Genomic DNA, 14,241 nt, shown 5'->3' with positions numbered 1-14,241 from the left:
AATTGCTGGTTTAATATTTATGTATTTCATTTGTGCATGTAAATTTTATCTGAAATCAAAATTGTGAGCAAATAAAAAGTAAACATTAACAGTGAAAAACTCTCTGAATTTCCAATGATTGTTAAAACCAAAATAACAAAAGCACTCATAAAGATCTCTAATACACTTAACTACTTTAAATTTCATATGGAACCAAAAAAAAAGCCTGTACAGCCAAGACAATCCTAAGCAAAAAGAACAAAGCTGGAGGCATCACGCTACCTGACTTCAAACTATGCTACAAGGCTACAGTAACCAAAACAGCATGGTACTGGTACCAAAACATATATATAGACCAATGGAACAGAACAGAGGCCTCAGAAATAACACCGCACATCTACAACCATCTGATCCTTGACACACCTGACAAAAACAAGCAATGGGGAAAGGATTCCCTACATAATAAATGGTGTTGGGAAAACTGGCTAGCCATATGCAGAAAACTGAAACTGGATCCCTTCCTTATACCTTATATAAAAATTAACTCAAGATGGATTAAAGATTTAAACATAAGACCTAAAACCATAAAAATCCAAGAAGAAAATCTAGGCAATACCATTCAGAACATAGGCATGGGCAAAGACTTCATGACTAAAACATCAAAAGCAAGGGCAACAAGAGCCAAAATTGACAAATGGGATCTAATTAAACTAAAGAGCTTCTGCACAGCAAAAAAAAACTATCATCACAATGAACAGGCAACCTACAGAATGAGAGAAAAATTTGCAATCCATCTATCTGACAAAGGTCTAATATTCAGAATCTACAAGGAACTTAAACACATTTACAAGAAAAAACAAACAACCCCATCAAAAAGTGGGCAAAGGATATGAACAGACACTTTTCAAAAGAAGACATTTATGCGGCCAAGAAATACATGAAAAAAAGCTCATCATCACTGGTCATTAGAGAAATGCAAATCAAAACCACAGTCAGATACCACCTCATGCCAGTTAGAATGGCAATCATTAAAAAGTCAGAAAACAAAAGATGCTGGACAGGATGTGGAAAAAATAAATGAATAAATTAGTAAATATTTTTAAAGAAAGAAAATCTAGGTCTACTTCACAAAATAAAAATATTTTAAAAAAAATCCTCCTGAGCAAAGTACAAGTTTAAAAAAAAAGATACATTTATCTATATAATAACAGAATAAAACAAATAAATGTGGTCATCTTAGATATATTGTGATGTCAAACATGACTTTCTCAAAACGATAAAACTAAAGAGTGATATAAAAATATCAGATCAGTGATTACTGTTGAGAGGTGGGAACATGAATTGGTTGGATAGGGCATGAGGAAACTTTCTGGGGTAATACTGTAGTAATGTTCTGAATCTTGATCGTGGTGGTAACTATACAGTTGTATGCACTTGTCAGACGTAGAGAATGTGCACTTAGTTTTCTATATTTCAGTTGTGCATAACTTTTAAATAAAAACAAAATAACCACAATAATACAGAATTCCATCTAATGATATACTATGCTGAAGGATTTAGAAGCCAATGTATTGATGCCTGCATTATACATGAAGGCATCATAAGTGAGACGAATTCATGGACAGAGGGATGCCTAATAAATACCTAGATAATGTGATAAATCAAGTTTAGCAAAATATAATAATAGATTCCAAGTGGCATATATACAAACGTTCACTGTAAAATTCATACAAATTTTCCATATGTTTAAAATTTCTCATAATAAGATGTTGGGGTCAAGTCTGAAAGTAAGGATGGAAAAGGATATAACATTCAGATATATAAGTAGACATTAAGGCAAAAAGTATTACCAGAAATAAAAGTGGGCATTTCATAATGATAAAACTCTATTCTATAGGGAGATACAGTAATTGTAAAGACCTTAGTACATAACAAAATGGCTTCAAAATAAATAAAATGAAAATTGACAGAATTAAAAGGAGAAAAATTAATCATAATCATTGAATACTCTAAACACCTCTCTTGATAACCGACACAACATACGGACAATACATCTATGCGCAACAACTGGACAACATGATTAACCTATTTGGTCTAAATAACATACGGAGACAATACTACACTCAATAACTACAGAATATACAAACTTCATGAATTGTCTAAGAAACAGGGCCTATTTGGGGTCACAGGGCAAGTATCAAAAAATTTCTAAGGATTGAAATAGTACAGCTTATATTTTCTCACCACCAGGGAATTAAATTCCAGCTCAGTGACAGAAAGATAGCCTCAGAATTTCCTAATGTTTTAATATTAAGCAACATATTTTTAAATAATTCATGGGTCAAAGAAGAAAACAAAATTAGAAACCAAAAAATATTTCAACATATATAATCATGAGACACATATATAATAATGAGAAATGGCGTATCAACAATTTATGGGATGCAAAGCAGTATATAAAGAAAAAAGTAATCATTTTCATGAAAAGATCAATCATTTGGAAGACTCAATATTGCTAAGATGCCAATCTTGCTTTAAGTATTCTTTAGAGGCCATGCAATCCCCATTAAATACTATCAGCTTGAAGAACAACAAGCTGAATGAAGAACTGAGAATAGCTGCAGAAATACTGAAGAACATTGACAGGTGGATCCTTACACTTTCACAAATTAAGACTTACTATAATGCTACAGAAATTAAGACCATGGAGTATTATTGCAGGGATAAAAACCTACAACAATGGAACAGAACAGAGTCCAGAAACAGATCCACACAATAACCTAAGTCATTACATGGGCTCTGCTGCAATTCATTGTTGGGAGGATGGGGAGACACAATTCATTAATTGCATGATGCTGAGACAAGTCGCTAGACATCTATATGAAGAAAATAAACGACTTTGACAATATAAAAAGTATTTTGAAACTGATAAAGACCTAAATGTGAAAGCTAAAATAATCAAGCTTCTAGAAGAAAGTGCAGTAGAACATGTTCAGTGCTATGGCAATGGCAAGGGTTTCCGAAACAGGATACAAAATGCATTAACCACAAGGAGAAAAAAATGATAAATTAGACTTCATTAAAATTAAGAATTTTTGCCATCAAAAGACAGCATTAAGAGAATAAAAATGCAAGCCACAGACTGTACAAATATATATAAATTACATAAATCAATAAGAAAAACAATCAAATTTAGTAATGGACAATAGTCTCGAAGAGACATTTCACAAAAGAAGATATCAAAATGGTCAAAAAACATATAAAAAGCTACTAACATCATTAGTCATTAGGCAAACACAAAATACAAAATAAATCCACAATAAAATATGACTATACACCCATCAGAATGATTGACATTAAAATGAGTAATGATACCAAGTATTAACTCTCACAACTGGAGCAACTCACTCACATTGCTGCTGTAAACTGGCACAACTTTGGAAAAACATTTGGCATTACCTAATAAAGCTAAACCTATGACTCAACTATTCTTTTCTTTTGTACGTGCCTGTGTATGTATCAAAATAAATAAATGCTTAGGCCCACCAAAAGATATGTTCAAGAATCTCTATAATACTTCATTCATAATAGGTTAAAAATGAAAACAATCTAACTTTCTGTCATCTGTTTAATATGTTTAATATGCAAATAAATCATGGCATGTTCACACAAGGGAACATCACACCACAATGAAAAAGACATTATTAATAATTATTAACAATACAGATCAACATACAGTAGTAACATTGGGTGACAGAAATTAGACACAAGGAGTATATAACATATGATTCCTTTTATATGAAGTTTTAAAACATGCAAAATGACCCATGGAGACAGAAGTAAGAGGAGTGATTATCTTTGGTGAGAAATTCTGATGGGGAAGAGACAAGAAAGAGCCTCCTGGAGTACTGGCAGTGTTCCATATCTTGATTGGGATGCTGCTTTCAAGGGAACATACATATATAAAAATTCATCAAATCCTTCACTTGAGATTACTTCCCTTCAAGTTATACCTTCATTTACAAAAATACAAGCTTCCATAGCTTTCATATCTATTCTTCTCCTTATTTTTCTTTTTTAGAACCTCATCACCTCTTGCCTCAATTATAATAGGTTCCCATTATCATTGGTCTCCTCAGACTTATATTCATATTACTCAAGGCACTTGATAAAGTCTTGCCCAGAAATCTTCAAGAGTAGCACTTTCTGCATTATCAGAAAACTCAAAAACCGCAAGTTTCACATTGCCTAGAGAATTAAGTCTACATTTCTTAGCATTTTATCTGCTTAAAGTCCCCAAATGAAATTTCAAATAACATTTCTAGGTACAACTTTTCTAAGAAGACTATTTAGAAATATATATTCATTTTTAAATGTTTATATTCTTTGGTCCGTCCTTTTCATTCCTAGAATTTTCCTTGAGGAAAGAAACATGGATGTACATAAAAATTTAGTTACAAAAATGTTCCCATTCTCAAAACTCTCAATAGCAGGTGAGTTAAACAAATCTTAACATGTCCACATTATTAAAGCATGACACCAAGTGCAGTGACTCATGCCTGTAATCTCAGCACTTTGGAAGGCAGAAGCAGGTAGATCGCTTGAGCCCAGGAGTTCAAGACCAGCCTGGGCAACATGGTGAAACCCCATCTCTACAAAAAATACAGAAAAATTAGCCTGGCGTGGTAGTGTGTGCCTGTTGTCCCAGCTCCTTGGAGGCTGAGGTTGGAGGATCACCTGAGCCTGGGACGTCAAGGCTGCAGTGAGCTGAACCACAGCCATGATCACACCACTGTATTCCAGCCTGGGTAACAGAGTGAGACTCTATCTTAACTAACTAACTAAATAAATAAATAAAATGAAGTAAAATTATGAGAATGTCTAATAAAATGTCAAATCAATGTGAAAAATCAGGCTACAAAGTAGTATATACAATATAATATGTATTGAAAAAAGACAATCTACATATAACTTTCTAGGAAGTGAGTTTGGGGGCAATTTGTTCCTTCTTTTTGCTTATCTGTACTTTCTAAAGTTATACATACTTTCAAGAACTTGCAAAAATTTCACAATAAGAAAAAAGTAATTATAATAGATGAACTATCAACAATATATTTTAGCAAGATTGACTGAAAAACATTCATAAGCAAATAATTGTATGATAGGAAAGCAAATTAACAAACTGACAAGGGAAAAAATTAATGAAAATCTTACAGCCACTGTAATTAAGAATATCAAATATGTTCCCTACTTTTCCTGAAAAATGAAACTCTAAATGTTATGCTTTATTTTCCTTTTGAGTATAACCTTTTTGTCAAATTTCTAATATTTTAAACTTATCATTATTTTGTATCTATTACATGCTAGACATTATGCTAATTATAAGAAGCATAAAGTGAAGGCAACACTAAAAAAGGAGAGATTAAGACACTAGGGTATTTGATTATTTCCTCTGCTAAAGTGGAAAGATAACCTTGAAGGTTACATGAGTGACCAGGATTCTAGGTATACTCATCAAGTGGGTTTGTTAGCTTATGCTGCACTTCCTAATCTCAATCTGCTTTATCACAGTGACTGCTGGTCATGCACATGCCAAATGAGGAATTCATAACCAGGCCAGGAAAGTTCTAGCACCCATTTCTGAATCTTGAAAAATGTGTCATTACATTATCTTCTCTGACCTTAATTTCTACACTTGTTACAACAAGGAGGAAATTGTTTGCAAGTTTTAAATTATTCATACTTTTCCTTAGATATGCTTCCTCTCTTTAACCACTTCTGAATCTGGCTTACTGACTGTGTGATAAAATATGTAACATTTAGGGTTTTTTCCTATACATCCACAAAAAAATTACACAGAAAAATATCTGGAAATCACTAACCCTAATAATTGCAATACATTCGAAATCTTTATTTCTAGTGCCTTTTTCTCTTGACTGCAAATCACTATAGCACAATTACGTGACAAACCAAGAATTCTAACACATGGACTTACCAGTTTTTTACTATCCGTGACCTTGCCTTCTGTGATACCACACTCTCCTCAATTTCCTTCTACGTGCCCATCACTCCTCTTCCTCTTTACATAAGGGAGAGTCCATAGCGAGGGAGAGCCTGGGGTTCATTGCTGTAATAACTCTCTGGTCCCTCACCCATTAAAATCTCAATCTTAGTTAAAATCAAATACCTACTACACCACACTACTCACACCACACTCAAGATTGGAATATTGCTAAAAGAAATCACACAACTTCCCTGACACGTTTTTAAAAATTTAACTACCCTAATTCTTAAATGTGCATTCAGCTCTGCCTGGCAATCCTACATTTCTCTAGTTATGTTCATTTATATAGAAACAAAGACAATGATTTCAAACTGTCTCTACATTATAAATCTTCAGCACCATCCAGTAACCCACTGAAAATCTAAATTAATCTAACACTTTAATAGAGAATGACACTGCACCCCCAACTTCCCTTTACTAAATTTATCAACTTGCCAGCATCTGTATCTATCCAAGCTCTTTGCATACATCTGTTAAAATGAAAGTAGTTTCCCTGTTCCTAACAAAAGCTAATTCTTTTACTTATGTTCTAGAACCTATCAATTTACTCATCTACTCCAGGACTTGGTACTGCAATTATCTTTGTTTGTTTGTTTGTTTGTTTAGATGGAGCAAGCTCTATCTCCCAGGCTGGAGTGCAATGGCACAATCTCGGCTCACTGCAACCTCCACCTCCCAGGTTCAAGCGATTCTCCTGCCTCAGCCTCCCAAGTAGCTGGGATTACAGGTGCCTGCCACTGCGCCCAGCTAATTTTTGTATTTTTTTAGTAGAGACAAGGTTTCACCATGTTGGCCAGGCTGGCCTCAAACTCCTGAATTCAGGTCATCCACCCGCCTTAGCCTCCTAAAGTGCTTGGATTACAGGCTGCAATTATCTTTTTTATCCCTGAAAACATCGCTTTTCCTTTTTCCTGGTTCATTTTTATCAATACAACAACCACATGTGCTAGAACATCCCATTAAAAAAAGGAAAAAAAAAAACCTCCCAAGATACCATAAGCCCTCTCTCCATCTAATGCCAATTTTTCTACCTACATTACAGGAGGGGGAAAAAGAAGTTGTATTCACTGTCTGCACTTCCTCTATTTCCATTCTCCCCTCAAACACTCCAACGTTGCCTCTGTCCTGGACGGAACTCCTGTCAAAGCCCTCAACATCATCCATGTGATCAAATCTATCTTCACTTTGCTTGAACTCACACCACTCAAGGGAACTGACTATGCTTATCTTTTAGAAACAATTTCTGGCTGGGCACGGTGGCTCACATCTGTAATCCCAGCACTTTGGGAGGCCAAGGCGGGTGGATCACCTGAGGTCAGGAGTTCAAGACTAGCCTGGCCAACAGGATGTAACCCCGTCTCTACTAAAAATACAAAAAATAATTAGCCAGGCATGGTGGTGCAGGCCTGTAATCCCAGCTACTCGAGAGGCTGAGACAAGAGAATTGCTTGAACCCAGGAGGCGGAGGTTGTGGTAAGCTTATATCGCGCCACTGCGTGCCAGCTTGGGCAACAGAGCAAGATTCCGTCTCAAAAAAAAAAATAAATAAATAAATAAATAAACAAACAAACAAACAAATAGAAACAATTTCCCCTCTTGCCTTCCCTGACACCACACTCATTTCAGTGTCCTTCTACCTCATTCAGCATTCCCTTCCAATCTCCTCACCTGGCTCCTCCTCTTTTGCCCAACTGCTAAATGTTGACACACCACACAACTTGGTCTTGGCCCCTCTTCTCTTTGGTGAGCTTTCCCCAATTTCATCTAGTCCCACAGTTTTACTTATCCATATCCCAATGGCTGCAATAAGCAAGTAACTGCTCAAAATTCCCCTTGAATTTTTAAGAATAATCTCAAATATACCATATCCAAAAGAGAATGTAATACCCCTCCCAAAATATGTTGATCCCACCCCAAAGAAACTTCCCCATCACAACAGATGGAGTCAACACAGTGTTCAAGTCCAAATACAGAAGTTAGCCTTAATTCTTTCTGCTCCTTTATGTCCAAATCCAATTTGTCTTCAAGGCCTACTTATTGTACTTTCAAAGTATTTCCCAAATCTGTCCACTTTTCTTGATCTACACTTGTTCCTCTGAACCACCATCACTTTCATCTTTTGCTTAGACTATTTCAACAGCTTTTTCTTTCAGTCCCTTCTGCATTTAGATGCAATATCTGCTCCTGACCGTTACCTCCAAGATCATACAGACTTGTCTGCTGCCTATGTCTTCTGCCTTATCACTTGTAACTATCTTCCTTGCTCACTGTACTTCAATCAAATGTAAGGTTGGCACATTTGATTTGACGCCTTAAACACCTAAGCTTGTTCACTCTCTCAGGGCACTGTTGATCTCTTCTTTTCTAATGGAATGCTCTTTCCATAGCTCTCTGCACAGCTGGATACTTCTCTTCTTCAAGTCTTCAAGTCTTAGAGCAACAATTCATCTTGAAAAATAGGCCTGCCTTGATCACCCTATTTAAAGTGACAATCCCACCCCAGCTGCTGTCACTATACATTAACTATTTTCATCACACCAGTACCTGAAAGTACTTTATTTGGTTGTTCACTATCTACATCTCCATATGAAAATCTAAGTTCCATAAGAGTAAGGACCGTTTATATCTGGATTACTGCTGAGTTCCCGACACACAGCACATAACAGGTACTCAATAAAATGTGGATGAATGAATAATATTTCACTAAATGCTTTTAGTTTCATATATCTTGAAATATCTAAGATAGCCAAGTTCAATAATTCCACGAACATAATAAATAACTTCACATCCAAGGGACTGTGATTGACACAAATAAATAAACAGCTTCTATCTTCATGCAAGTTCATGCTAGTAGGAAAGCCAGGCATAAAATCAATTAACTGTAATATAGTGTGATAAGGCCTGTAACAGGATACAAGGTAAAATATGGGCACAAATGACATAGTTATCAATATTGCTTCATGTGAGTGATCTTTACAGAAGAGATGATATTTAAAATGGCTTTGAAGTATAATACAGACAAGTGAGCAACAAGCAGAGAGGAAGTATGTTCTAGGAAGAGGGAAAAACAGGCTTAAAGGCAGAAAGAGTCAAAAAGAACAGACCAATGCACTTTCCTTGCATTCTTCAGTAGTCTTCCTAGAATTTTCTTCATTACGTCACTAGATTGGATTCATGTCTTCCTCTTACTTAGTTTACTCCTTCAGCTTGGTGCTTGGTATAGGCTTGCAGCCCATATTGGTAAAGGAATCTGAACAGTGAAATGTTTAGCTGAATTTCTTTAATTACCCCTGATTCTTCCATGGGTTTTCTATCAATGTTGAACATGAAAGATCTCTGGATCTGTACTTTTCATTACAATATTGGATAAAAAATGAGCCACTAAACTATCACAAAAGGTGTGCTCATTATATTTCATCTAAAGGAGCAATATAAATATCTTAGAAATATTTTTATATTTCTAAGAATTGTAAAACCAAGAAACAAGAGTACAGAAATTAAGAGTGATAATAAATTTAGATATATAGAATGACTCATTTCTAGAAAATATTGATGAGTTCAGATTCTCCGTATGGTGTTCAGAAAACAGAAATGTATGATCACTGATTTAGCCTTAATAGGCAAGAAGAAACTAACATCTAGAAGACACAAAAGTAGAAGGAAACCCAAGGAAAGGTTGAAGGATGCGAAGATGTTTAACCTGAAAAGCAGAAACAGTGCTAGTTTCTGCTTTGCCCTGCTGTGCTTTGCTCCTAAAAGTTTTTAGCCTGTATGCACCTTTTCATATAGTTTCTGAACTAATTATAATCAAGCCTGGCAATATAATCAAAGCTCCATTCTCATCAGTCGATGCCAAAGAAATTCATCGAAGAATCAGAGCATATTTTCCATTACGCCTATAATAGATTCCAAACATGCATGTACGTAAAGAATTTACCACTTTCTTCTTTTATCCCTGCTGTACTCTAAGTCTCTATGACAAGACTTCTGCCTTCTGTTTTGAGTGGTCCATTTGGTTAAAGTCCATAAAGTCCATACGATTACCCCCATTCTCATACCTGACTTATTCAGGTCTCAGGGGTTGGGCCCCTCACTTAGGTACCAGCAAAGGTCCAATCAGTGAAGAGCTCTACAATATTATCCTTCTAACTACAAATACCAATAAGACCCAAAGCCTCCAGGTGCCAGGCCTTGCCCATTTATGTATACCCTTATAAGTAAAACATAGCCTAGAGCTAGCCTAATTTTGCCAGAATATCTAGGAATAATTACTTGAATTACTGTATCTCCCAATAAAGTCAGCCCTCAAAGCTAATAAATCACCAATCCTGGCTGTTCAATAATTTTCTGTTGCTTATTGATGTGTGACCTGAGTCCAGTTGTGCTTCTAAGCCTAGCCCTCATGACTTAGGACACTACTGATAAATACTTGAATATATTTGATGCAATATGATTTATTTGTCAAATGTTCTGAGACCAATTATAACACCAATGGCTAGATATTAAGAGAAGATGGATATTTGACTAAATTGAAAATTAGTGACAGATCAGATTCCTTAATTTGGTGAACAATTTTAACTAGATGGCTCCTAAGGTCCTAAGAAATTTAAAATTCTATAATTCTATAAAAATTTTTGCCATTAAAATTCTAAATTTTTTGTTTGTATAGAATAATAATCTGAAAGATCCTGGAAAAGGAGAATAGTGAAGAAATGGAAGTTTACAGCTTTATCTTCTGATTTCAGATATTTCTACAATTTGAATAAAATAGGGAAGTGTGAATTGGCCAAAAAAAATTATAAAGAAAGAATAGAGGACTGGTTGGTAAGATAATTCCTTGATCAAACAATTGCTAATTATAATTTTTAAATTAATTCTATGAAAGACTTTAAGGCTTTTGGCTCTCAGTTTGAGATAGAAGAGAAATGAAAAAATAATTTGGGACAAATAAGAGTATAAGGATTTATCTGAAAAAGATAACATTTTTAACTAGGTCAATTAAAGTAAATAAATGATTTTGACTTGATTTGAAAAATAAAGAAAGATATCAAGTGTATCAAAGTCAACAAATTATCACTGAATCTGAAATTTTTAGTATCTATATGGAATGTGACTAAAGTTCTCCTAGCACTATATAGAAAACATAATTAGAAAATGTCTGATGCTAAATTATATAGCTTTATAAATTAAGTCTGGGCACGGTGGCTCACAACTGTAATCCCAGCATTTTGGGAGGCCGAGGTGGGCGGATCATTTGAGGTCAGGAGTTCTAGACCACCTTGGCCAACATGATGAAACCCCATCTCTACAAAAAAAATACAAAAAATTAGCCAGGTGTGGTGGCGCCCGCTTGTAATACCAGCTACTTGTGAGGTTGAGGGAAGAAAATCACTTGAACCCAGGAGGCAGAGGTTGCAGTGAGCCAAGACGGTGCCACTGCACTCCAGCCTGGGTGACCAGGTGAGAATCCATTCTCAAAGTAAAAAGTTAATTAAATTAAATTAAGGCAAAATCCCTGTTGTATTCTTTCCCAAAACTCAAAATCTCACTTTAATCATGAGAAAAACAAACAAACCCAAATTCAGAGATATTCTATAAAATATGTGAGCAGTACTCTTCAAAATTATTGAGGTTATGGAGGAAAAAAATACAAGGGAAGATGAATAGGCTGTCACAGACCAGAGGAGACTAGAAGGACGTGACAATTAAATGCAATATGCTACCCTGGATTGGATCATGGAACATAAGGACACTAATGAAAACTGGTGACTTCTGAATAACATCTAGAGTTGAATTGATGCTAATGTACCAATGTTGGTTTCCTAACTTTAACAAACATATCACAATGATTTAAGATAACAAAATTAGGGAAAACCAAAACTGGGTAATATATGGGAGCTGTCTATACTGTACTATTTTTGAAACTTTTCTGTAAAGTAAAACTATTCCAACAAGTTTATTTTTAAAAAATCAAAGTTAAAAAAAGTTTCCATTCAGAAATATAAGACAATAATTCAAAAGTGTAAGTATACAATGACTGTAACATAAAAATTAAAATGAGTATTTATTGAGCCAGAGGGCTTGCAAATAAGCAAATTAAAATAACTAAACAACTCCTTTCTCATAAAACATAACCATAAATATAGTGCGGTGGTATTTATACATAACGACGTCAGCAAATATTACCAAATGTTAACTTCTTATTTATTTATCCTTTTACACCATGAAAGTCAGTGGAGGGAGAAAAGATAGGAAAGAGGGAATGAGTGGCGGTCAATTTAATTATGCTCTCTCTATGTGCTTACTTTTAGTTAACTTACTTCCATGTCTAGACAGCATGGAATCATTTGTGGTGAAACAATGCTTCATTCAAGAACAAGAAAAGCCAGATTTAATGCAAAAGTCATCTGCCTAAAGGTATCAGAGGGCTGTTGCTGCAATAATGGCTTGAGTGTCTAAGATTCTGAAGAGGAGTTAACTGGAGAGGAAGGATTGGAGTATCTGCAGTTATTTTTTCCCCCTGAGAGTGTCATATTCTAGGTATGGGGAAAATACTGAGAAATCAGGTTTTAACTAGGCAAAGAGCTTCTGTTGGAAGACAGAGAAACCACCCAAGCTTTTGACAGCTATTCAGGGCTGAAGTGACAAAATGGAGATTTGAGACTTGTTTCTGAACCAAATCATTTGCCAAACTCCAAACTTCTACAGGTCTTTAAGTTAAAAAGCTAAGCCCCTAAACCTCTGAAAAAATAGTTGAGTTTTCCACCGTCTTCCAGTGCTGAAGAAACAAACACACACTAGAATATAGGATCATCCAGGAGTCGGGCCCTTATAAATACTAGCTCTCAGTTTGGGAGGCCTTATCCAAAATACAGGGGTGAACCACAACTAGGCCAAGACTTACCAAAACTTCCACTCAGCCTCCATGGGAGATGGTAAGGCATTTTGGATAGCAATGGAAATGAACTAATATGAAACATTTTATGAAGTAGGAGAGAAAAGGAACAATTGGTTATCACCTTGTGAAGGCCAGAAAAGATGTGAACTAGTACGGAAATGGAGAGATTGTCTTTAGATAGAAGCATGTAGTTAGAAAAAAGTAAAGTAGAAAAGGCAGAGCACATGGGTGCAAACGCAAGTAGGCTGGTAGATGAAATGAAGTGGGCATGCAGAAGTTATCTTTTTAACTGGAAGGAGAGGTTAGATAACTAAGGAGAAAGAAGAGATAAAATAGTCCTCTAGAGGGGAGAGTGAATAGACAAGCAAAAGGCAAGAAGTTGCCAGGCAACACTAAGAACCTAACTGAATATATTAATAGTTGGTCATGGATTTAAGGTAAGTACGGTCAGTAAATTTGTGTGATTCTTCTCCTGCCTTACAAAGCTGTGAAGATACAAAACAGATAGAAAGATTCATTTAACTAGATTTTGATTTTGCTAGGTGAGTAGGACAAAGGAAGAGGGCCAAGAGAAATGAGGTTATATTATGTGCAAGTTGGCGATAATTATAATGGGCTATGGAATTTAAGCCAGATGTGTGTGTGTTGGGGTGGTGGAGTAAGGACATAAGGGGTTTGAGGGATAGAAAACAGTAAGATTGATAGAAATAAGTTGAGGCCAGGCACGGTGGCTCACATCTGTAATCCCAGCATTTTCAGAGGCCAACGTGGGCGGATCACTTGAGGTCAGCAGTTCAAGACCAGCCTGGCCAACATGGCAAAACCCTGTCTCTACAAGAAATGCCAAAAAATTAGCTGGGCGTGATGGTGCACACCTGTAGTCCCAGCTACTCAGGAGGCTGAGACAGGAGAATCACTTGAACCTGGGAGGCAGAGACTGCAGTGAGCCAAGATCACACCACTGCACTCCAGCCTGGGTGACAGACCGAGACTCTGTCTAAAAAAAAAAAAAATGCTGGAGTCAGAGTTCTAGCATGAGTGAGCTAGAAAGACAGCAGCTGGTAGTCAGAAAGCGGGAAGCTTGACATTGAGACTCAGAATGACCAGGAACAGAGTATCACCACAGAGTAGATAATAGATACAGTGTGCAGCACACAATGACTAAAGTAGAGAAATTTAGGAAATAAGAGGCTGCAGTTTTTGAAAGGATTATCTACATAGGAATTTACATCACCAAGAATTATGACAAGAGTAGGCTGAAGAAAGAGACATTGGAATAGGTCCAAAAATTTTAACCAAA

At 35.8% G+C, this 14,241-nt stretch overlaps 1 protein-coding gene across 6 annotated transcripts in view; it reads right to left on the bottom strand.

Moving 5' to 3' along the window:
* MIPOL1 (mirror-image polydactyly 1) overlaps positions 1–14,241 on the bottom strand; it is a 372,872-nt gene that overhangs the window by 244,819 nt on the left and 113,812 nt on the right. The window lies entirely within an intron of this gene.

This window comes from Hylobates moloch, unplaced genomic scaffold, assembly GCF_009828535.3.
Source record: "Hylobates moloch isolate HMO894 unplaced genomic scaffold, HMol_V3 SCAFFOLD_16, whole genome shotgun sequence".
NCBI lineage: Eukaryota > Metazoa > Chordata > Mammalia > Primates > Hylobatidae > Hylobates > Hylobates moloch.
The sequence above is the reverse complement of the archived record's forward strand: the minus strand, read 5'-3'. Positions and strand labels throughout refer to the sequence as shown.